The 24,719-nt window shown below is 46.7% G+C and overlaps 1 protein-coding gene across 2 annotated transcripts in view; it reads left to right on the top strand.

The window, feature by feature from the left end:
- Positions 1-8,268: 8,268 nt before the first annotated feature.
- Positions 8,269-24,719, top strand: part of PIK3C2A (phosphatidylinositol-4-phosphate 3-kinase catalytic subunit type 2 alpha) — an 83,504-nt gene continuing 67,053 nt past the window's right edge. The window contains exons 1-2 of one of the 2 annotated variants that reach the window (XM_083164704.1): positions 8,269-8,388; positions 11,059-11,100. The gene's annotated coding sequence lies outside the window, so the exon portion shown is untranslated. The remainder of the gene's footprint in view (positions 8,389-11,058; positions 11,101-24,719) is intronic. The other variant, XM_083164705.1, reaches the window with a different exon arrangement.

The raw sequence follows: 24,719 nt of genomic DNA, 5'->3' as shown, positions 1-24,719 counted from the left end.
AAAAGTTATCCACATAGAGGTGATAACCCTTATCCAGGAAGGGGTGCATTAAATCCCAGACAATTTTTCCACTAACACCTACGAGGGAGGGGGGGCATTCTGGTGGTTCAATTCTTGAATCCTTCCCTTCATATACCCTAAACTTGTGGGTGTACCCTGTGGTGCTTTCACACAGCTTATACATTTTTATGCCATACCTTGCCCTCTTACTGGGAAGGTACTGGCGGAATTTAACCCTTCCTTTAAAATGTATAAGGGACTCGTCGATACTAATACATTTATCAGGGATGTATAGCTCTGCAAATTTGGCACTGAAATGATCAATGACCGGCCTGACTTTGAATAGCCTGTCAAAGGTGGGATCATCTCTGGGTGGGCACTGTGCATTATCGGTGTAATGTATAAATTTATGGATTGCCTCAAAACGAGCCCGGGGCATGGCCATACGGTGAAATGGGGTGCTGTACAGAACATCTGTACTCCAATATTGCCTAATTTGTGGCTTTTTTACTATGCCCATATGTAACACTAGACCCCAAAACGTCATCATCTCTACTGCATCTACAGGGGTCCACCTAGCAAATGATGACGTGGGGTTTTGAGCAATAAACTGCTGGGCATATAAATTAGTTTGGTCCACCATTAAATTTATAAAATCATCAGAGAAAAATAATTTAAAAATGTCAATTTCTCTGAGACCTGTTGAATCAAATTGGATTCCTGGGATGGCCAAAAACTCAGGAACCTGGGGCTCAAAATTGTCTGGTGGTGGGGTCCATACGAGATCAATTATTGGGGGGGGGGGTCTCAGCTGCTCTACGGGGGCGTCTTTGAGGGGGTCCCTCATCATCAGAGGAGGAAGAGGAGCTTAAGACAAATCCTTCAAATTCCCCGCTTGCCTCACTGGCTGTGTCAGAGTCAGAGGCAAGCATGGCATATGCCTCCTCCACCGAATACATTCTCCTGGATGACTGGGACGACATTTGGGATGACATTTGGGATGCCATTTATATTTTTGTGTTACTGGTAGTGAAATGTTTCAACACGTGTATAGTGTAGGGGGGGGTACAAACTTTATTTCAACCCGGGGGGTATGTAGTGTGTAGTGTGTATGTATGTAGTGCAGAAAAAAAAAAATACAAAAATAAAAAAATTGAAGGGTTCAAAAAAAAAAAAAATGGAAGGGGTTAAAAAAAAAAAATGGAAGGGGTTAAAAAAAAATGGAAGGGGTTAAAAAAAAAAAATGGAAGGGGTTAAAAAAAAAAAAGGTCCTGCGCCAAAAATTGAGCACAGATGTTGGTCAGTAACGTCCGTCACTGAACAGCGCTCAAAGGCAACAGGAATTTGATCCAAAAAAAAAAAAAATAGATCAACCCTGTGCCGAAAAAGCTGATCAGTGATGTACGTCACTGATCAGCGCACAGTGGCCACAGGACACACACAAAATCACAGTGTGTGTAAAAAAAAAAATGTAAAAAAGACCCCACAGCACTCACAAAAAATAAAAAAAGGTGATCAGTGATGCGACACTGATTACCAGTGAGGGGCAGCAGGTGCACAACCTTTGGTGGTACTGACAGGTATATATAAAAAAAAAAACCTCTGCACCCCTAAAAAGTTGCTGATCACCTCAGATATAGTGATCAGCACAAAAGGCGGGGGCAGCAGACACAAAATTTAGCACTCTCTATCACTCTCTGTCACTATCTCTCTCTATCTCTCTATCTCTCACTATCTATCACTCTATGACACTGCAGCAGCAGCACTGACAGGTATATCTATATATAAAAAAAAACCTGCGCCCCCAAAAAGTTGCTGATCAGTTAATTTATACTGATCAGCACAAAAGGGGGGGCAGCAGTCAGTTATATAAAAAATATATAGCACAATCTGTCACTATCTCTCTATCTCTCTCTCTCTATCTCTCTCTATCTCTCTCTATCTATCTATAGCTCTATCACACTGCAGCAGCACAAAATATAGCACTAGGCCTCTCTATCTCTCTCTATCTCTCTCTATCTCTTTCAGTTATATAAAAAATATATAGCACAATCTGTCACTATCTCTCTCTCTATCTCTCTCTCTCTATCTCTCTCTATCTCTCTCTATCTCTCTATCTATAGCTCTATCACACTGCAGCAGCACAAAATATAGCACTAGGCCTCTCTATCTCTCTCTATCTCTCTCTATCTCTCTCTCTCTAACTCTCTCTCTATCTAATAAATCGCAGCAGCACAAGATGTCACAGGATGTCACAAGATGTCACAAGCATAAGCAATATCAATGATCAGGTAAGTATTTTGGATGGGTTCTGGTCAGTATAGGCGGCAGCTGGGCACGGTGACCGCACTGCACGCTATTCCAGACCGGAATGGCGTCTGCAGTGCAGTCACCGTTAGTTTAAACCCCCCTCCATGGCTGTGATTGGTCCGTCGGTCCGACGAACCAATCACGGCCTTTGGGGGCGGGAGGGGTGAGGTGGGGTGACACCAGTGTCACCCTTACACCCCGCGGTGATTGGTGCTGTACTTTACAGCACCAATCACCTCCGATCCCGTGTCACCGGCGAACGTTATTCGCCGGTGACACAGAAAACGCTGTGAATGGCTGTTCACAATGAACAGCCAATCACAGCGATCGCCGACGGGGGGGCGGCATCGCCGCCCCCCCTGGGCATGCACGGACATGTCTGCTGTCAGGGACAGCAGACATCGTCCCTCTGTCACTGCGTCTCTAGACGCAGTGACAGTTTTAAGCCATGACGTATATATACGTCAACGGTCGGGAAGTACTTCCCGGCCATGACGTATATATACGTCAAATGTCGTGAAGGGGTTAAAGAGCAAACAAAGAAATTACATAACCTTATAAATTGTGGTGTTACAAGGAAGGTGCACATATCACATACCATAATCCCTCAGATATATATAAATTTTACATCTTTCAAGACAACAAATTTTGTTTTTGCTTATTATTCCCATCACATCTGCACTAAGGGCCCGATTCAGCTGCACAATGGGCGTTTATCAATACACTGCGCTTTCGTACGTTTCACAGTTGTCCTGCGATGAACCTTTGTGACTAGTTACAGAAGGGAACACCTGGATGAATCACTGTGAAGAGTTGGATAATGACCCCAGAGCCAGTGTTCCCTCTAAGCTGTGCGCGCGTGCGCGCGCACACAACTCGACGAGCTTGCGCACAGACATTACAACAGAGCGCACAAAGCAGCAGTGGTCCATTTTGCAGTTGTGGACTCAATTGATGTGTGTTTCACCCATTAACTACATTGTGTGCTGTATTTTGAATGTTTAAATGTTTAATATCAGTTTGAAGTAAAGTTAACACAAATGCTGAACGTCATTTTCCAGTTATATATAAGTGACGCACAAAAGTTGCACAGCCTTCGTAAAATTAGAGGGAACATTGCCCAGAGCCTTTAAAAAAAATGGACCAGAGACAATTTAAAAAATTCCTCCAAACTTGTGTAGTCGTGAAGCCTTTCCCTAGGTTCAAGACAGCCGGGGGGGGGCAGACGGTGGCAGGGACAGGGGTAGCCAATGGGTACGTCCGGCGTGTTATGGGAGCCCCCACGAAAAAGCTGTCAGGCCAATGCCTGCCGGGGACAGGGGTCGACTCGCAAGTGAAAGTCAGTTTCCACTGACTTATTTGCAAAGGCAGGAGAAATCACTCGATGGTTGGCAACCATTGGATTCTTTCATTTTTTTTTAGGATGCAACAGAGCAGTCACAGACAGAATCTGATTGGTTGCTATGGGCAACAGGAATACGTACAGGAAAAGGAGTGTCACTGTGTGGTGCACCAAGAGAATTTACAGTAAAATATAACCTTTATTGTTTAATTGGTAAAAAGCATTAGCGAGATAAAAGGACACAATACATACAAATACAAACATTGAACATGTGAAAATAAAAAGGATATTACTATCCTCACTATGTGGGACTCCACTATTCCACTTCAAAGGATTCTCAGTTATCACTGTAATAGTGTCAATTCAAATGTGTATAATTTGTTGCAGTTTATTAGTAAGTATGAGAGTGGTGGCACCTGATAAGGTTAATTGGTAACAGATCGTCTGTGCAATAGCTCAGACTGCTATATGTCAGCTAAGTCTGAAAAAGACCAACGGTCCTCTATTTCAACAGAAGAATGTTTTTATTGGGGAATGATATTACACACCAAGCAACCACTGCACCATGGCTAGTGGATTCTCATGCTGCGTGGTGTGCTGCGTCTGATGTAGTCAGTACGCAATCACAGGCCGGGCGAAACGCCAGAGGCCAGCCGGTCTGTCAGCTTCGTGGCTGACCGAGATAGTCGGCAGTGAACGCTGCTCGGTCTGTCACCGTGTCTGTGCCGAGGATCGCGGTGCAGACGTCAGACACCGCGTACCCAGCACCCGCACGCGATGGTATGGCTGACCAAGTCCGGTCAGGTACCACTACGTATTACAGTCTTTCACAACAATTTTAAATACACATTAATAAATTAGGGGAAGGGAAAGTGGAGTCAAAACCACGAAGTGTGCGGTCGGCGCACGCTTCGCTATGGAGCTTCGTCAGGACCAACCTGAGTGGTACCTGAGAGCTCCTTAAATACCTGTAGATCATGAATATGTTAATTGCTTGGGGCGTCGCAGTTACGATTGTTAAATCACATAATCTGATGGTGTGGATGCACACTGAGTAATGGGCAAAGATATGTTACAGCAAAACTGTCACATACAGGGCTAAAAGGTGGAGCAAATGTTATTGGTATTGATATTAAGTTCAAAGTACATACACTGCGGTGGCAAAACTCATCATGATAGGAAAATGACACGAAAAGAAGAGAAAAAAAAAAAAACACAATATTTAAATAATTGGGATAGCAGCCCTGGTGTGTCCCAATCCCCCGTACAACTCAGGGTTATATATATATATATATATATATATATATATATATATATATATATATATATATATATATATATATATATATTTAGACACATATCACATATAACCCTGAGTTGCACGGGGGATTGGGACACACCCGGGGCTGCTATCCCAATTATTTAAATATTGTGTTTTTTGTTTTTTTTTCTTTTCTTTTTGTGTCATTTTCCTATCATGATGAGTTTTGCCACCGCAGTGTATGTACTTTGAACTTAATATCAATACCAATAACATTTGCTCCACCTTTTAGCCCTGTATGTGACAGTTTTGCTGTAACATATCTTTGCCCATTACTCAGTGTGCATCCACACCATCAGATTATGTGATTTAACAATCGTAACTGCGACGCCCCAAGCAATTAACATATTTATGATCTACAGGTATTTAAGGAGCTCTCAGGTACCACTCAGGTTGGTCCTGACGAAGCTCCATAGCGAAGCGTGCGCCGACCGCACACTTCGTGGTTTTGACTCCACTTTCCCTTCCCCTAATTTATTAATGTGTATTTAAAATTGTTGTGAAAGACTGTAATACGTAGTGGTACCTGACCGGACTTGGTCAGCCATACCATCGCGTGCGGGTGCTGGGTACGCGGTGTCTGACGTCTGCACCGCGATCCTCAGCACAGACACGGTGACAGACCGAGCGGCGTTCACTGCCGACTATCTCGGTCAGCCACGAAGCTGACAGACCGGCTGGCCTCTGGCGTTTCGCCCGGCCTGTGATTGCGTACTGACTACATCAGACGCAGCACACCACGCAGCATGAGAATCCACTAGCCATGGTGCAGTGGTTTGGTGTGTAATATCATTTCCCAATAAAAACATGGTACTCTTTACCTAGCATGGCGCCCATCGCGGGCATCGCGGCCATCAAATGCACTAAAAACCGGGTGCGACGCGATGCCCGCGATGCCCGCGATTTCCCATAGGGATCAATGTTAAAAGTGTGATTGGACGCGATTTTACTGTTCAATGCCTCAATGCCCGCGATTTTTCCATAGAAAACAATGTTAAATGGGCCACAGAGCCCAAATAGTCCCCCTGAAGTCTGAAATGGCCCCCACAATTGTTAAAGCCACCCCACGATCAACGTGAACCCGAAGCGTGGCGAGCGCAGCGAGCCTGCAAGGAGCGGCGGTACGCGTCCTCCGACCTTTTCATACCCCCACTATCCACGTCGGCGTGGAGTTGAGAATAGAATAGTCTGGCGAGCGCAGCGAGCCACCGAGCCCGAAGCGTGGCGAGCGCACGCGGATACCTTCACAGGTAAACGCGTCCCTTCGCGGGCTTCACAGGTATCCGCGTCCGCTCGCCACGCTTCGGGCTCAGTGGCTCGCTGCGCTCGCCACACTATTCTATTCTCAACTCCACGCCGACGTGGATAGTGGGGGTATGAAAAGGTCGGAGGACGCGTACCGCCGCCCCTCGCGGGCTCGCTGCGCTCGCCACGCTTCGGGTTCACGTTGATCGTGGGGTGGCGTTAACAATTGTGGGGGCCATTTCAGACTTCAGGGGGACTATTAGGGCTCTGTGGCCCATTTAACATTGTTTCCTATGGAAAAATCGCGGGCATTGAGGCATTGAAAAGTAAAATCGCGTCCAATCACACTTTTAACATTGATCCCTATGGGAAATCGCGGGCATCGCGGGCATCGCGTCGCACCCGTTTTTTTAGTGCATGCGATGCCCGCGATTTTTTACCCCCGATGACCGCGATGGACATCGTGGGCGCCGTGCTAGGTAAAGAGTACCAAAAACATTCTTCTGTTGAAATAGAGGACCGTTGGTCTTTTTCAGACTTAGCTGACATATAGCAGTCTGAGCTATTGCACAGACGATCTGTTACCAATTAACCTTATCAGGTGCCACCACCACTCTCATACTGTACTTACTAATAAACTGCAACAAATTATACACATTTGAATTGACACTATTACAGTGATAACTGAGAATCCTTTGAAGTGGAATAGTGGAGTCCCACGTAGTGAGGATAGTAATATCCTTTTTATTTTCACATGTTCAATGTTTGTATTTGTATGTATTGTGTCCTTTTATCTCGCTAGTGCTTTTTACCAATTAAACAATAAAGGTTATATTTTACTGTAAATTCTCTTGGTGCACCACACAGTGACACTCCTTTTCCTGTACGTATTCTAGTCTCTGACCAGTGTCCAGTGGTAGCACACCCCTACCACGATATATACATCCAAGTAGATCACCTATATAGGGGGCCTCATTCAAATCTACATTGACATTAATATTCTATACTGTGCGATTAAGTTCCTTCTACCCCCTTTTTTTCCCCCTCTTTTGTCTGCTATGGGCAACATCAACTCTTTTCACTTTTAGAAGCTTTAGTAAAGGCCCCCATACACTATGCGATTTTGGGCCGATTCCATGCGATTTCGGCACTTGGGCCGATAAATCGCATGAAATCGTCCCAAAATCGCATGTGTTTGACATTTGATCCGGTCCGATGCGCGGTCCCGTGCGCATCGGACCGGATCAGGAGGTCGGACGGTCAGCAGGTACGATCACATCCAACCTCCTGCAGTGGGCTGGGGGGGAATGAGCGCCCAGCGGGGGATGCCGGTGACAGTGGGGCGGGCGGCGGTGATAATCACCGTGCTGTCACTCAGCGGGCAGGCAGCGGCGGCTATTACATCTTTAAAGTAACATGTCAAATGACTATCCGCCTTCTGATTGGCTAAGATAGCGCACTCTCAGCCAATCAGCGGCCGCTGAGTGACAGCATGAGGATTATCACCGCTGCCCGCCCCACTGTCACCGGCATCCCCCGGTGCAAGAAGAGACGCTGCTGCCAGCAAGCTGCACAATGAGAGCACGGTCATTATCACCGCCGCCCGCCCCACTGTCACCGGCATCCCCCGAGGCACCCAGAGATGCTGCTGCCAGCCCCCACTGCCGCCGCTGCTCACCGGCACCGCCGGTGCCCTCCCCCTCCTGCTCCTCACCGCCCGGCAGCTCCCTGGTTTATTTTATATGTGATAAATCTTATGCGATTTATCACATGTAAAAAATGGCACATCAAGTGCCACATTGTATGTGAGCTTCCCGGGGAGCTGCCGGGCGTCTCGCAGGAGAATTGGGTCCGACTTGCCCCTAGGACAAGTCGGCCTAATGTGGGGGCCAGTTTACTCCTCTGAGCGGTGAGGGGACAGAGGGCTTTTCTCTCTGGTCTCCGATGTCAGCCAGGATCTATGCTCTGTGTGCGCCGGCTCCCTCTGCTTTCTCCCTGATCTCCGGCAGGTGGCGCGCTCACGCACACGGACGCCTGCGCAGTGTTGCCAGTTCGGGGGCGCGCACGTCGCTCTCCGTGTACCGGGGGCGCGCAGGACGCTGTGTGATCAGACTACTGGCTAGAGCGGGGTTGACACCGGGATACCGGACACGGGACAGGCGAAGAGCTGGTGAGAGAATTAACCACGGCACAAGCGTATAGTAGCTGGGGATACAGGGGCCGGCATGTGTGTGGTGGGTATACAGGGACCGGTATGTGTGTGGGGGGTATACAGGGACCGGTATGTGTGTGGGGGGTATACAGGGACCGGTATGTGTGTGGGGGGTATACAGGGACCGGTATGTGTGTGGTGGGTATACAGGGACCGGTATGTGTGTGGTGGGTATACAGGGACCGGTATGTGTGTGGGGGGTATACAGGGACCGGTATGTGTGTGGGGGGTATACAGGGACCGGTATGTGTGTGGTGGGTATACAGGGACCGGTATGTGTGTGGGGGGTATACAGGGACCGGTATGTGTGTGGTGGGTATACAGGGACCGGTATGTGTGTGGGGGGTATACAGGGACCGGTATGTGTGTGGGGGGAAATACAGGAACAAGTATGAGCAGTGCAGGATGGAGGAGCGGGGGAATAGAGGGTATGTGTGTATGGAGGGGAGTATACAGGGGCGGGTATACAGGGGCAGGTATTGTGTATGGGGGGGTACAGGGGTTGGTATGTGGATGGGAGGGGGAGGATACAGGGGTTGGTATGTGGATGGGGGGGATACAGGGGCTGGTATGTGGATGGGGGGGAGGATACAGTGGTTGGTATGTGGATGGGGGGGGGAGGATACAGTGGTTGGTATGTGGATGGGGGGGGGAGGATACAGGGGCTGGTATGTGGATGGGGGGGAGGATACAGTGGTTGGTATGTGGATGGGGGGGAGGATACAGTGGTTGGTATGTGGATGGGGGGGGGAGGATACAGGGGCTGGTATGTGGATGGGGGGGAGGATACAGTGGTTGGTATGTGGATGGGAGGGGGAGGATACAGGGGTTGGTATGTGGATGGGGGGGATACAGGGGCTGGTATGTGGATGGGGGGGAGGATACAGTGGTTGGTATGTGGATGGGGTGGGGAGGATACAGGGGCTGGTATGTGGATGGGGGGGAGGATACAGTGGTTGGTATGTGGATGGGGGGGAGGAAACAGTGGTTGGTATGTGGATGGGGGGGATACAGGGGCTAGTATGTGGATGGGGGGGGGGGATACAGGGGTTGATATGTGGATGGGGGGGATACAGGGGTTGGTATATGGATGAGGGGGGATTTACAGGAACCGGTATGTGGATGAGGGGGGGATATACATGGACCGGTATGTAGATGAGGGGGGATATACAGGGACCGGTATGTGGATGAGGGGGGATATACTGTACATAGTTTGTGTCCATCAATATCAACCTATATAAAATATAGGTACTTTTGTAGTTTCATGGCGCCGTGCTACTTCCGGCTTCTACGCTCGCCACAAACTATGTTAAAAAAAGTAACTTAACTCCATGCCAACATGTATAGTTCATACCTCCACTATCCATGTTGGCATGGAGTTGATTTTAAAAAGCGTGGTTGAGCGTAGCGAGCCACCGAGCCCGCAGCGTGGGCGAGCGAAGCGAACACTGCAAGGGGACTCAGACGCACGGCGCCTTGCTGGCGCCGTGAAACTACACAAGTACCAAAATATACTCGACTGAGTAATATTAAGCTAGATGTCCCTATATTTAGTGGCCATTGTATCACTGCAGCTTAATGTACATTACCCTGAGGGGTGTAACCCTGTATGTTTTCTCTGCTACAAATTGGTCTATCCCTTTCTTAAATGTATTTATTGAGGCTGCCAACACTACTACTTCTGTGTAAATACACCCCACCTGGCTAACCTTTACTTGTAGCTCAAGGACTCGAGACCCCTGATCAGTTTAGTTGCCGTTCTCTGTACCTTTCCCAATTCAATAATATCCGTTTTATGACGTGGTGCACAGGATTCCAGATGAGGCCTATATAATGATAATATTACTTTCAGTCCTTGCCTATATACCCCTTTTAAAAAAAGCTAGTATCCTATTGGCCTTGGCTGCTAGGATAGTAGCCGAGACCGGTATGTGCATAGTGTGTGTGTGTGTGGGGGGGGGGGATGCAAGGACAAGGATGAGCGGTACAGAATAGGGAGGGGGGCGTGGGTAGGGTTGCTTAAACACACTGTGTTTTTAGGGTTACAGGTACCTGTATGGGAGTGGTCTTGCAAGAACTGCTTTTGTGCATGGGAGATTGGGGCATATGATGCACAGTGTGCTCTTTAGGAGGGTATAAGGGGCCTAGTTTGCACAATTGGAGGACACTGTGATATTCGGAGGGTCCTTGAGTGTTATATGAACCTGGATGTGTAATAAGGAGGGGGCCGAGAGTGGTATGGTGATGAGGGAGGATACTGGGACTGATGAGGGTGGAAACTAGGGACCCAACAGGGTTTATTTACTAAGATCTGAATTCCATTGAAGGTGGGCTGTTGCCCGTAGCAACCTATCATAATCTATCTCTAATTTAGCACCTCTTATTAGATAATTGAATATGATTGGTTGCCCATAGCAACATCCCATCTTTAATAAAAGAGGAGTCAAAAATATCAGTATGGTATATAAAAAGGGTACAGGGGCTAGAGAACCGGTGCCGGGGTGGGGGCACAAGGCCTTGTGCTTGGAGTGGGGGCACAGGACCTGGTACAGCAGAGATTGCACAGTTCTGTTGCTCAGTAGCTCATTGTCCTGATTCTAATCAGTAACTCTCCCTCTGTCTGTGCAGGAGAATGGACAGCAGCCTCATCACTGTGCAGCATCTAGACAGGTGAGTCCTGCTACATACAAGTCAGTAGATTAGGGGAGCGCTCTCCGTAATCTCTTAATGGTCACTACATTGTGTAAGGAGTCTAAACTGTGAATCCATTTGTGTAGGTGGCCCCACCTCTGGGTCCCCACCATTCAGAGTATAGCAGTGTCCCAGCACTTACATATAACCATCATTTTCAAGGCAGTATGACCATATCGATAGTACAGTATTTATTCTAGAACCCTGCACCCTAAATCTATCAAAAAGAAGGCATCAAAGTCTTATTGTTATAGCAAAGCCGACCTTAAAAACTTGTTACTGTCTCAGGAACTGGATGTGGCTTTGGCTAGTGCATATGTTCTAGGTGTTCTATACTGTGTAACAGATGTGGCGGTTGTTATATTGTGTGTAAGGCGGCATGCTGTCCTGTGGTTGTCGGAGCTGGTGTGACGGCGGCGGTGTGGCAGAGACAGCAGTCTGCCATCAATCTTTAACACAACGTGTAAAATTGTCACTAATTATTACTGTTCCCCGGCTGAAGGCAGCACAACAGAACTGCTGGCAATCAGGCATGTCTGCAAGCCCCTGAAATAGGAATTCTGCAAATAGTTTCACAACCCTGCCAAGTTCCCCTTTGCTAAGAGATGGAATGTCTCTGGGAAGCATCTGCAGGAGTCTGGGGCGGGCACAGGGAATAGACCTGTTCCCAGAGTCACCTTCACGTTGCGCCCACAACTGCGCCGTCAGACATAACTGCGTTCGTGTTTTGTCTTGAGAGGAAATTGCTTTTTGGAACAAGGCTGGATGCTGCCCTTATCTGCCCTGGGCAGCGTGTCAAATATTCACATGGTAACAATTAGCTGCTGCCATGCACCGGCTCCTGTGCCCCCCCCCCCCCTGCACCCGGCAGTCAGTGTGTTAATCTCCTGCTGTCACTGTTCTTGTCTGTAATTGTTCTCTGTTCCGTTTTGTTCCAGATCAAGGCTGAATGCAGGAAGTGACTGTGTGTTTATGCGGACTGTGTGAGAACGTAGTGTTGGTGTGAGGACACTGTGTCTGTCTGCTTGTACGTGCCCCTCGCTGTATAGGTGGGGGTGGTATGTGACGTAGGGAGGACTGTAGTCCCTTCGCTGTGTGTAATGCTGTTATTAGTCCTTTGTTTCCTGCACCCCCTTCCTAGCGGAGAGAGCGGTCCTAGTGCCGAAGTTTCTGCCACTTTCTGTTATCCCCCCACCACCACCACCCCCACTACCACTTCTAGTTGGATCCTAAACTGGCAAAGTCCTATTAAAATGCTTTTAGTCAGAGGGAGGAAGGTGATGCACTGTCCTCCAGGTAGTCATTTGCTTTATACCCTGGGCCATGGTGTGAATATATATTACTGAACACCACTGTACTACATCTTCTAAAAGTGAAATGTGGAGGTGTTGCTCCTAGCAACCAATCAGATTCTATCTCTCAATTCTGTATTGCTTCATAAGAGATGGAACACAGAAGTTGATTGGGCATTTTTAGAAGCTTCAGTATATGTACCCCCTGGAGTATGGTTCTTATGTCCATAGGTTCTTCTTTGAAGACATCTAAAGTGCACTCGTAGACCCCAGTCACCCCAGGAAATTGGGAAGTGCTTTGTGTCGTCTTCACATATTTATTTCCTTTTAAACCACTTGGAGAATGTTATACACCAGTTCTGGATTGCTGAACACCAGATGTATCTTCTGCAGCCAGTTGCTGAGTTGCCCCTATATCCTGACATAAGGTAGTGAGGGGGGGGGGGGGGTGGTAGATACAGTCATCAGAGCTGTTGTTATCTGCACCTCATTTGCTTTGGTCTGAATATCAGGTGATCTTCTCCCAGCCACCTCAGACTCCTGCTTGCAGCACCCAAATATGGTATCTACAGATGTGTCCACATACATCTAGCCTCCTTGCTTGTTAAACATCCCTTCTAGTAGTTTGCGTGTGACTTTATTTGTCTTATTTGCAAAATGGTGCAAATATGCATCATGCCTATATTCAGTTTGTGACTTTTGCTTTATATGCATTGGAAATGTACGCTACATTGTTTGCCAGTAATATACTGAAATGTATCATTTTCATAAGCAGATACAGTTGCAGTCATACACATTATAAACCCTCCTATGTCCATATAGATTGTAAGCTTGCAGCAGGGCCCTTTTACCTCCAAGTCTGTTTGTTTTATCACTGTCTACAATTGTAAAGGGCAACGGAATCTGCTGCTATATAAGAAACTGTAAATAAAGAAATATTCTAAGCATATCATTTTAATCAGTAGACGTTGGTTGTGCATCTTATTCACCGTTTTGTGGCTGAAAAGTTGCACTCAAAGAGACTTGGCGCTGTGGAGTCACACGGAGCTGTGCACGGAGGATAGATGTATGTGTGAGCACGTGTATACAGTACAGTGGGCATGTCTCCATCCTGTATGTGGTACAGGGGACATTCCTCTGACCCCTGGCCAGTTATCTGGTGATGCTGATATTACAGAACTTGTCACAGAAGAATGAGGACACTAATATTCCACAGGACAATAGTAACCAATGTCTATAGTGCAGCAATTGTCATGCGAGGCACACAGCCCCGCACTCACCTATTATTAAGCAGGATTATCTCATGCCTAGCTTGTTACATTTTCCCTGATGGCTTAAGTATAACCTTGGCGTAGTTCAGACGGGCATCCCCTGATTATATGTGCCGGAGTGGCCAGATGCCAAGGTTAAATCTAAGCGGCATCAAACATGTTGTTATTACACCTATGTAATGTAACCTCTTGTCTGTTAGATTAGTAACCCGAAATCTAACACTACGGGTTATGTAATCATTGTGTCCGCTGACACATTGATTGTATTGACTTCTGCTGAATAATTGCACACAGACCAGCAGCGGAGGGTTATGTTGGGTAAGAGAGGAGAGGCACCAGGGCACAGGGTCCTCCAGGCACCCGACAGTCCAGGATTTAATGATATCCATGCTTAGGCACAGGTGACATAGTTAGTATTAGTTGTATTATACCATATCTGCGCAAACAGGGATATCCTGAAAACCTGGATGGTTGGGGTGCCTTGAGGCTGCGTTTGGCAACCCCTGCACTAGGTTTGGGCGGCTGGCGGTTAGTGTTGGGCTATAGGGGTTGAGTAATCTTCCTCTCTCTCACAGCGTTTTAGTACAGCTTTCATTGACACACAACACAGAGCAGGTGCAGTACAGATGTAGCCTAAACACTGCAACTTGCAGTAACTCAGGGGTAAATGTAGGAAGCCCAGAGCAGTGGTATCTATCCCCAGCAAATAACGCTATGTGCAAGGTGATAATGCACCAGCCAATCAGATCCAATATGGGGATAGATATCGCTTAGATAGATAGATTTTTTTTATGGGGATAGATATAGCTTCTCCAAGCTTCATACAATTACCCCTCTGCTCCATACTAGACAGCGCACATCTACAATCCTGCTTAATAATAATAATATCAGGGCATCTGCCTGGTGTAGACGTAGAGACCTGTCTTCAGAAACTGGGCTTATTAATGTGGATTTACTCAATGTAGTGATTGCCGCCCTATAGAAACCTTCATATTCCAACTATGGGCCTGGTTTAGGCTATAACTGCACTGTGTTGGGGTCTGATATGAATGATAAATAATCTCTGCAGAATTCTGCTTTAGGTAATTCAGACTCAAGACTTTCCTGTTTACTCAAGCATTTCCTTCATTCCCTTAAGTATTGTTTATGAAAAGCTTTTCTGTACTTCACTGTTCCTGTACTGTATTACATTTATTCTATCTGTTAAGTGCCTTGAATCCTATTTGAGAAAGAGCACTATAAAAAAATCAGATGATTTTTAATTCCCTGGATCTATTATCACTGACTGTGCGTGCTCGCTATGTCATTTGCAGGCTCTTCTGGTTTTCTTTTATCCTCCTAAGCTTGGGAGAAGAGTTGAGTGTCTTTGTTGCATAAGCGTCGATAAACAGCCTTACATCATTTGCCTTTGCTTCACCAGATAATGAGTGGAAACAAAGTAAGGATCCTGATCCCTATTGTATAGTTATAGTACCCGTATACCCAAGCTAGATTTTCAATCCTAGGACTCAATTATCTGACTGAGCATCAGTATAGTTACTGGTTGAGGGAGGACACCAGAGATTGCAGAGAATACCTGCTGTGTGCATTTATCTGAGTGCTTTCTGATCCCTGATCACCTGCGTCACCTCCTCCCTCGTATCTTGGGCCATAAAGGGGCATAACTGTCTATTAAACCTTGCGATATCCTTTGGTGCTTTTCTGTAACCTTTTCTAGAGTTGCCTCCAATGTTCCTTGACCTTTACGATGAAGCTTTTGTTTAGAAACGCATTAAGCAAATTCAGTTGTGTTTATTTTGGGACGGATGATGCCCTTTATACGTGCACATGTGGACTCTGATGAGTTAGGTGACTTCTGAAGGTACGTGATCACTTCAGACTTTATTTACAGGCATTTTAACGAGCAGCGAATATTTTGTCCTTTAATTTAATTTTGATTCCGTGAGAACGCAATCAAAGGATGTAGACTGAAAATGCAGAAGTGGGTTTTTTTTTTTTTTTTTTTTTATCGTGACGTCCACCACGCTGAGAATCTGTGGTGGGCCTCAACCAATCCGGGCACAGCGTTTACTTTATTTAAAGTGCCGCCTATCACTGTCGCATGTAGTGTCAGTAGATAGCGTCCATTCTAGCATTGCAGTGCATCGTTCAAAATACATTCAGCTCCCCTTTTCTGCCTTGCCAATCGTTTTCTACTGGGTGCTTATAGCACAGTCTGATCAGTATATCAGCATAGAGATACAGATCAAACTGTGCTTGTTTCTCCACAGTGCAGAGTGACTATCTTGGCAGGAAAGGCGGACGTAGATTCTGATATATACCCTAAGTACAGACGTTGGAAATCTGGGGTATACCGGTGTGTGTTGCCAATTTGGCGCATGTAACTTGGAGATTCCACACTGTTCTCCCGTTAATGTGTTTCCTCCTGCATGAAGCAATCCACGGCACATCTGTTCCGGCTGTTCCCGTTATAATTCTCCGCCATGTGGAATCTTACAGGAGATCCTTATTTCCGTGGTCACCACTGATGATCAGCAGACCTCCCTCTTCCTCCTCCCTCTGTTTGTACAAGTTAATATCCCCCCCCCCCCACCCACACATCTACAGACTCTGGGCTGTGACTTCACACGTACAACCTGTATTGTTTGCATTTTTGTGGTGAGAGCTGTTTCCGAAGAGCCGTGTTTACAAGCCGGCACTCATTCCAAGCGCGCGTGATATGCAGCCGGCTAGGCTAAAGCTGCACAATATAATACATTGAACAGGGCCGTATGAATGCAGCGCTGTATAGAAGACGGTCTTAATGACCTCCACATGTCACACACACAGAAACGCCTCTCACAACATAAGACGGCGACATGAACATTCAGGCTGCATTGTTGGGATTCATGTTTGTGTATGTACGGGTGACAGCAGGAGATACAACCTGGGTACACACTACACTATGCACGATAATGATGTGCGTGCCCATGGATCATTAATGATCCCACCTGTCCTATAAACATGCTGTCAAATCTGGCAATATCATCAGCGACTGAATGTTTGGCAGGGATTCAGGGGGAAGTCCCGAATTATATCATTGATCTTTTGTCCAGCCTCACTTCCAATATCGTTACCGATTTGACTGCATGACAAGGAGGATCTTAAACGTCCCGTGGGAGTGCGCATTGCTAACAATATCGTTATAATTCACATTGTTTGAAAATATTGCATAGTGTGAACCCAGCTTTTGGGTTTTTTAGAAGACTGAGGTGATCTGAAACTGGGGCACCACAGATGGTGTAATGGCTAGCATTACCGCCACACGGCGCTGAGGTCATGGGTTCTATCCCCACCATGTGTTATATATATGGGGCAGTACGGACGGTGTAATGGTTATAGCATTACCGCCACACAGCGCTGAGGTCATGGGTTCTATCCCCACCATGTGTTATATATATGGGGCAGTACGGATGTTGTAATGGTTAGCATTACCGCCACACGGCGCTGAGGTCATGGGTTCTATCCCCACCATGTGTTATATATACGGGGCAGTACGGATAGTGAAATGGTTAGCATTACCGCCACACAGCGCTGAGGTCATGGGTTCTATTCCCACCATGTGTTATATATATGGGGCAGTACGGATGTTGTAATGGTTAGCATTACCGCCACACGGCGCTGAGGTCATGGGTTCTATCCCCACCATGTGTTATATATACGGGGCAGTACGGATAGTGAAATGGTTAGCATTACCGCCACACAGCGCTGAGGTCATGGGTTCTATCCCCACCATGTGTTATATATATATACGGGGCAGTACGGACGGTGTAATGGTTAGCATTACTGCCTCACAGCGCTGAGGTCATGGGTTCTATCCCCACCATGTGTTATATATACGGGGCAGTACGGACGGTGTAATGGTTAGCATTACTGCCTCACAGCACTGAGGTCATGGGTTCTATTCCCACCATGTGTTATATATACAGGGCAGTATAGACGGTGTAATGGTTAGCATTACTGCCTCACAGCACTGAGGTCATGGGTTCTATCCCCACCATGTGTTATATATACGGGGCAGTACGGACGGTGTAATGGTTAGCATTACTGCCTCACAGCACTGAGGTCATGGGTTCTATCCCCACCATGTGTTATATATATATACCGGGCAGTACGGATGGTGTAATGGTTACATTACTGCCTCACAGCACTGAGGTCATGGGTTCTATCCCCACCATGTGTTATATATACGGTGCAGTACGGATGGTGTAATGGTTAGCATTACTGCCTCACAGCGCTGAGGTCATGGGTTCTATTCCCACCATGTGTTATATATACGGGGCAGTACGGACGGTGTAATGGTTACATAACTGCCTCACAGCACTGAGGTCATGGGTTCTATTCCCACCATGTTTTATATATACGGGGCAGTACTGATGGTGTAATGGTTATAGCATTACTGCCTCACAGCACTGAGGTCATGGGTTCTATTCGCACCATGTGTTATATATATACCGGGCAGTACGGACGGTGTAATGGTTACATTACTGCCTCACAGCACTGAGGTCATGGGTTCTATTCCCACCATGTTTTATATATACGGGGCAGTACGGATAGTGAAATGGTTAGCATTACTGCCTCACAGCACTGAGGTCATGGGTTCTATCCCCACCATGTGTTATATATATACGGGGCAGTACGGACGGTGTAATGGTTACATAACTGCCTCACAGCACTGAGGTCATGGGTTCTATTCCCACCATGTTTTATATATACGGGGCAGTACGGATAGTGAAATGGTTAGCATTACTGCCTCACAGCACTGAGGTCATGGGTTCTATCCCCACCATGTGTTATATATATACGGGGCAGTACGGACGGTGTAATGGTTACATAACTGCCTCACAGCACTGAGGTCATGGGTTCTATTCCCACCATGTTTTATATATACGGGGCAGTACGGATAGTGAAATGGTTAGCATTACTGCCTCACAGCACTGAGGTCATGGGTTCTATTCCCACCATGTGTTATATATACGGGGCAGTACGGATAGTGAAATGGTTAGCATTACTGCCTCACAGCACTGAGGTCATGGGTTCTATCCCCACCATGTGTTATATATATACGGGGCAGTACGGACGGTGTAATGGTTACATAACTGCCTCACAGCACTGAGGTCATGGGTTCTATTCCCACCATGTTTTATATATACGGGGCAGTACGGATAGTGAAATGGTTAGCATTACTGCCTCACAGCACTGAGGTCATGGGTTCTATCCCCACCATGTGTTATATATATATACGGGGCAGTACGGACGGTGTAATGGTTACATAACTGCCTCACAGCACTGAGGTCATGGGTTCTATTCCCACCATGTTTTATATATACGGGGCAGTACGGATAGTGAAATGGTTAGCATTACTGCCTCACAGCACTGAGGTCATGGGTTCTATCCCCACCATGTGTTATATATACGGGGCAGTACGGACGGTGTAATGGTTAGCATTACTGCCTCACAGCACTGAGGTCATGGGTTCTATCCCCACCATGTGTTATATATATACCGGGCAGTACGGATGGTGTAATGGTTACATTACTGCCTCACAGCACTGAGGTCATGGGTTCTATCCCCACCATGTGTTATATATACGGTGCAGTACGGATGGTGTAATGGTTAGCATTACTGCCTCACAGCGCTGAGGTCATGGGTTCTATTCCCACCATGTGTTATATATACGGGGCAGTACGGACGGTGTAATGGTTACATAACTGCCTCACAGCACTGAGGTCATGGGTTCTATTCCCACCATGTTTTATATATACGGGGCAGTACTGATGGTGTAATGGTTATAGCATTACTGCCTCACAGCACTGAGGTCATGGGTTCTATTCGCACCATGTGTTATATATATACGGGGCAGTACGGACGGTGTAATGGTTACATAACTGCCTCACAGCACTGAGGTCATGGGTTCTATTCCCACCATGTTTTATATATACGGGGCAGTACGGATAGTGAAATGGTTAGCATTACTGCCTCACAGCACTGAGGTCATGGGTTCTATCCCCACCATGTGTTATATATATATACGGGGCAGTACGGACGGTGTAATGGTTACATAACTGCCTCACAGCACTGAGGTCATGGGTTCTATTCCCACCATGTTTTATATATACGGGGCAGTACGGATAGTGAAATGGTTAGCATTACTGCCTCACAGCACTGAGGTCATGGGTTCTATCCCCACCATGTGTTATATATACGGTGCAGTACGGATGGTGTAATGGTTAGCATTACTGCCTCACAGCACTGAGGTCATGGGTTCTATTCGCACCATGTGTTATATATATACCGGGCAGTACGGACGGTGTAATGGTTACATTACTGCCTCACAGCACTGAGGTCATGGGTTCTATCCCCACCATGTGTTATATATATACGGGGCAGTACGGACGGTGTAATGGTTACATAACTGCCTCACAGCACTGAGGTCATGGGTTCTATTCCCACCATGTTTTATATATACGGGGCAGTACGGATAGTGAAATGGTTAGCATTACTGCCTCACAGCTCTGAGGTCATGGGTTCTATTCCCACCATGTGATATATATATATATATATATATATATATACGGGGCAGTACGGATAGTTCTATCCCCACCATGTGTTATATATACGGGGCAGTACGGATGGTGTAATGGTTAGCATTACTGCCTCACAGCGCTGAGGTCAGGGGTTCTATTCCCACCATGTGCTATATATACGGGGCAGTACGGATGGTGTAATGGCTGGCATTACCGCCACACAGCGCTGAGGTCATGGGTTCTATCCCCACCATGTGTTATATATACGGGGCAGTACGGATGGTGTAATGGTTAGCATTACTGCCTCACAGCTCCGAGGTCATGGGTTCTATTCCCACCATGTGTTATAAATAGGGGGCAGTACGGATAGTGTAATGGTTAGCATTACTGCCTCACAGCTCTGAGGTCATGGGTTCTATCCCCACCATGTGTTATATATACGGGCAGTACGGATGGTGTAATGGTTAGCATTACTGCCTCACAGCTCTGAGGTCATGGGTTCTATCCCCACCAAGTGTTATATATACGGGGCAGTACGGACGGTGTAATGGTTAGTATTACTGCCTCACAGCACTGAGGTCATGGGTTCTATCCCACCATGTGTTATATACACGGGGCAGTACGGACGGTGTAATGGTTACATTACTGCCTCACAGCACTGAGGTCAGGGGTTCTATTCCCACCATGTGTTATATATACGGGGCAGCACGGATGGTGTAATGGTTAGTATTACTGCCTCACAGCGCTGAGGTCATGGGTTCTATCCCACCATGTGTTATATATACGGGGCAGTACTGACGGTGTAATGGTTACATTACTGCCTCACAGCACTGAGGTCATGGGTTCTATCCCCACCATGCGTTATATATACGGGGCAGTACGGACGGTGTAATGGTTACATTACTGCCTCACAGCACTGAGGTCATGGGTTCTATTCCCACCATGTTTTATATATACGGGGCAGTACGGATAGTGAAATGGTTAGCATTACTGCCTCACAGCACTGAGGTCATGGGTTCTATCCCCACCATGTGTTATATATACGGTGCAGTACGGATGGTGTAATGGTTAGCATTACTGCCTCACAGCACTGAGGTCATGGGTTCTATTCGCACCATGTGTTATATATATACCGGGCAGTACGGACGGTGTAATGGTTACATAACTGCCTCACAGCACTGAGGTCATGGGTTCTATTCCCACCATGTTTTATATATACGGGGCAGTACGGATAGTGAAATGGTTAGCATTACTGCCTCACAGCTCTGAGGTCATGGGTTCTATTCCCACCATGTGATATATATACGGGGCAGTACGGATAGTTCTATCCCCACCATGTGTTATATATACGGGGCAGTACGGATGGTGTAATGGTTAGCATTACTGCCTCACAGCGCTGAGGTCAGGGGTTCTATTCCCACCATGTGTTATATATACGGGGCAGTACGGATGGTGTAATGGCTGGCATTACCGCCACACAGCACTGAGGTCATGGGTTCTATCCCCACCATGTGTTATATATACGGGGCAGTACGGATGGTGTAATGGTTAGCATTACTGCCTCACAGCTCCGAGGTCATGGGTTCTATTCCCACCATGTGTTATAAATAGGGGGCAGTACGGATAGTGTAATGGTTAGCATTACTGCCTCACAGCGCTGAGGTCATGGGTTCTATACCACCATGTGTTATATATACGGGGCAGTACGGACGGTGTAATGGTAACATTACTGCCTCACAGCACTGAGGTCATGGGTTCTATCCCCACCATGCGTTATATATACAGGGCAGTACGGATGGCGTAATGGTTAGCATAAATGAGTCACAGCGCTAAGGTCATGGGTTCTATCCCCACCATGTGTTATATATACGGGGCAGTACGGACGGTGTAATGGTTACATTGCTGCCTCACAGCACTAAGGTCATGGGTTCTATCCCCACCATGTGTTATATATACGGGGCAGTACGGACGGTGTAATGGTTACATTGCTGCCTCACAGCACTGAGGTCATGGGTTCTATCCCCACCATGTGTTATATATATACGGGCAGTATGGATGGTGTAATGGTTAGTATTACTGCCTCACAGCACTGAGGTCATGGGTTCCACTCCCACCATGTGTTATATATCCGGGGCAGTACGGATGGTGTAATGGTTAGCATTACTGCCTCACAGCACTGAGGTCATGGGTTCTATCCCACCATGTGTTATATATACAGGGCAGTACGGATGGTGTAATGGTTACATTACTGCCTCACAGCACTGAGGTCATGGGTTCCACTCCCACCATGTGTTATATATACGGGGCAGTATGGACGGTGTAATGGTTACATTACTGCCTCACATCGCTGAGGTCATGGGTTCTATTCCCACCATGTGTATATATACGGGGCAGTATGGATGGTGTAATGGTTACATTACACCCATGAGTCACTCTCTGCACCTTGAAAACGGGGTTTTCTCCCCGAAACGTCGGTCTGTAATTTTGCACCTTTTTATGATCACATAAAATAATTTGTCTACAAGTCTCCGAGTGCCGCCGTTGTTCTTCAGCATATATATATATATATATATATATATATATATATATATATATATATATTTTACAGCACAACACAGCATCTTTGGTCCTGTCACATCTGTATATATAAAATGCTAACTACTCCTCATCTTTATGAGGTGAAGTACTGCCACGGACCACTGGAGGCCACTTGATGGACCAAATTACTTTTGTACCTTTATACCCCATTCACACCACAAAACAAATTACCGGGTTAAAGCTTTTCAACCCGGTAATTTGCCGGGAAACCCGGGTTTTTTGGTGGTGTGAAAGGGTGAACACGGGTCTTAAATCCCGGAACTCTGACCCTGCTCTTGACCAGGGTTGGAGTGCTGGGATTTAAGACCCGTGTTGACCCTTTCACACCACCAAAAAACCTGGGTTTTGCAGCAAATTACCGGGTTGAAAAGCTTTAACCCGGTAATTTGCGGGTGGTGTGAATGGGGTCCAGGTGCACCCGGCAATATTACCCGGCACTTAAAAATGTCGGTTAATTGCCGGGTGGCTGGTGTGAAAGGGGTATTAGTGTGCTGAAGTATGTCATAACAGAAAGTGAAAGCAATGTTTGCAGGGACACTGATATGTTTCCAACTTGCTGGATATGGAGAGGGGGAGCTGCGGAGACAGATTTGGAGGTAGGAGCAGATAAGGACCGGGAGTTAAGAGTTTGTGGGCTAAAAACTGTCACAGCCCAAAGTGGAAGTACATTGCAGAAGCCGTCATTTTGATGGACTTTTAGCTAGTGTGGTATATTATATGTCTCTCTACTATGTAGCTGCTTTATGTACACAATCCGGTATCGGCACCCACAGCTCCATTCCCAGGAGCCCACTCTCTTTACCGATCCCGGTTGACGTGCATCTTCCCCCGACTGATCCCTACGGTACACCTGCTGGCTCCTGGATTCTGCATTATTTACATCTCCTTTTGTATCATTATATCCTCAGCTTGGCCTAATGCACTCTGGCTGGGGTACTTGTATATTGCTGGCGGCCGGCTCTGTCTAGTCACTTATACACTAGACTCTAGTGTATAATAGACTATGCATGATGAAACTGTTACATTGCCGGTGAATGTCTGTATTCCTCAGTGGGATTATTGTCTGATACGCTTCTGCTGAGCGCTTAGGTGTGTCCAGTATATCTAATGAGCCTGCTGTGTGTCACTACGGCGGGCAGCCCCTATTATGTGTGCCTGTCTATGTAATGGGGCATTTTACAGAGAGGTACCAGGTGGCACACAGACCTGTCACTCTGGGTATCTCTTGCCTGTCGCCTCCCTACAAGCTGCATTACCTGTATGGACCAACATCTGACCCCAGAATTTTATACGTTCCACCTAGAACGTCCACGTGTGATCTGTTACCCTTTCTTCTCATGAGCCACACAAAGCATAATCCCCGATAAACTGCTCTTTCAGCCCCGTTTTACTGGATAACACCCAGATCCTTTGCTTGTATCCCATGTGTTTATCGCACTGAGAATAGGTCATTTACCGCATGGTGTAAAACGGTTATAATTAGATAGACCAATGATACCATTGGCCTAAAATGCGATATTACTATTGCAAAGTAAAGGAAGTTTCTGTTTGTGTGTTTTCTAAATAAAGTATGTTTCCTGCATGATGCTGATGTTTATTAGTTTCGAAAAAGTTACATTTTATATTTGATGTTGTTTGATTTGCAATTACCCTGTCACTGTGATCTGTATGACTGGTGTACCGCTTTGGTGCGCACGCTGAATATCTGCTCCCGGTGTTTGCCAGGTGGAGGGTAATGCCAGTCTCTACTGTGCCAGACATGCCATTGGGGCGCACAGCCCACTCTCAGGTTAACGCCTCACAAGGCCTAGTGTGTATAACATGAAGGGTGTCTGTACTGGACTTGACCTGGGGGCAGAGAGATAACTAGG

This window comes from Crinia signifera, chromosome 11 (genome assembly GCF_055691185.1).
Source record: "Crinia signifera chromosome 11, ASM5569118v1, whole genome shotgun sequence".
Taxonomy (NCBI): Eukaryota; Metazoa; Chordata; class Amphibia; order Anura; family Myobatrachidae; genus Crinia; species Crinia signifera.
This window is presented reverse-complemented; position numbering and strand designations above follow the sequence as displayed.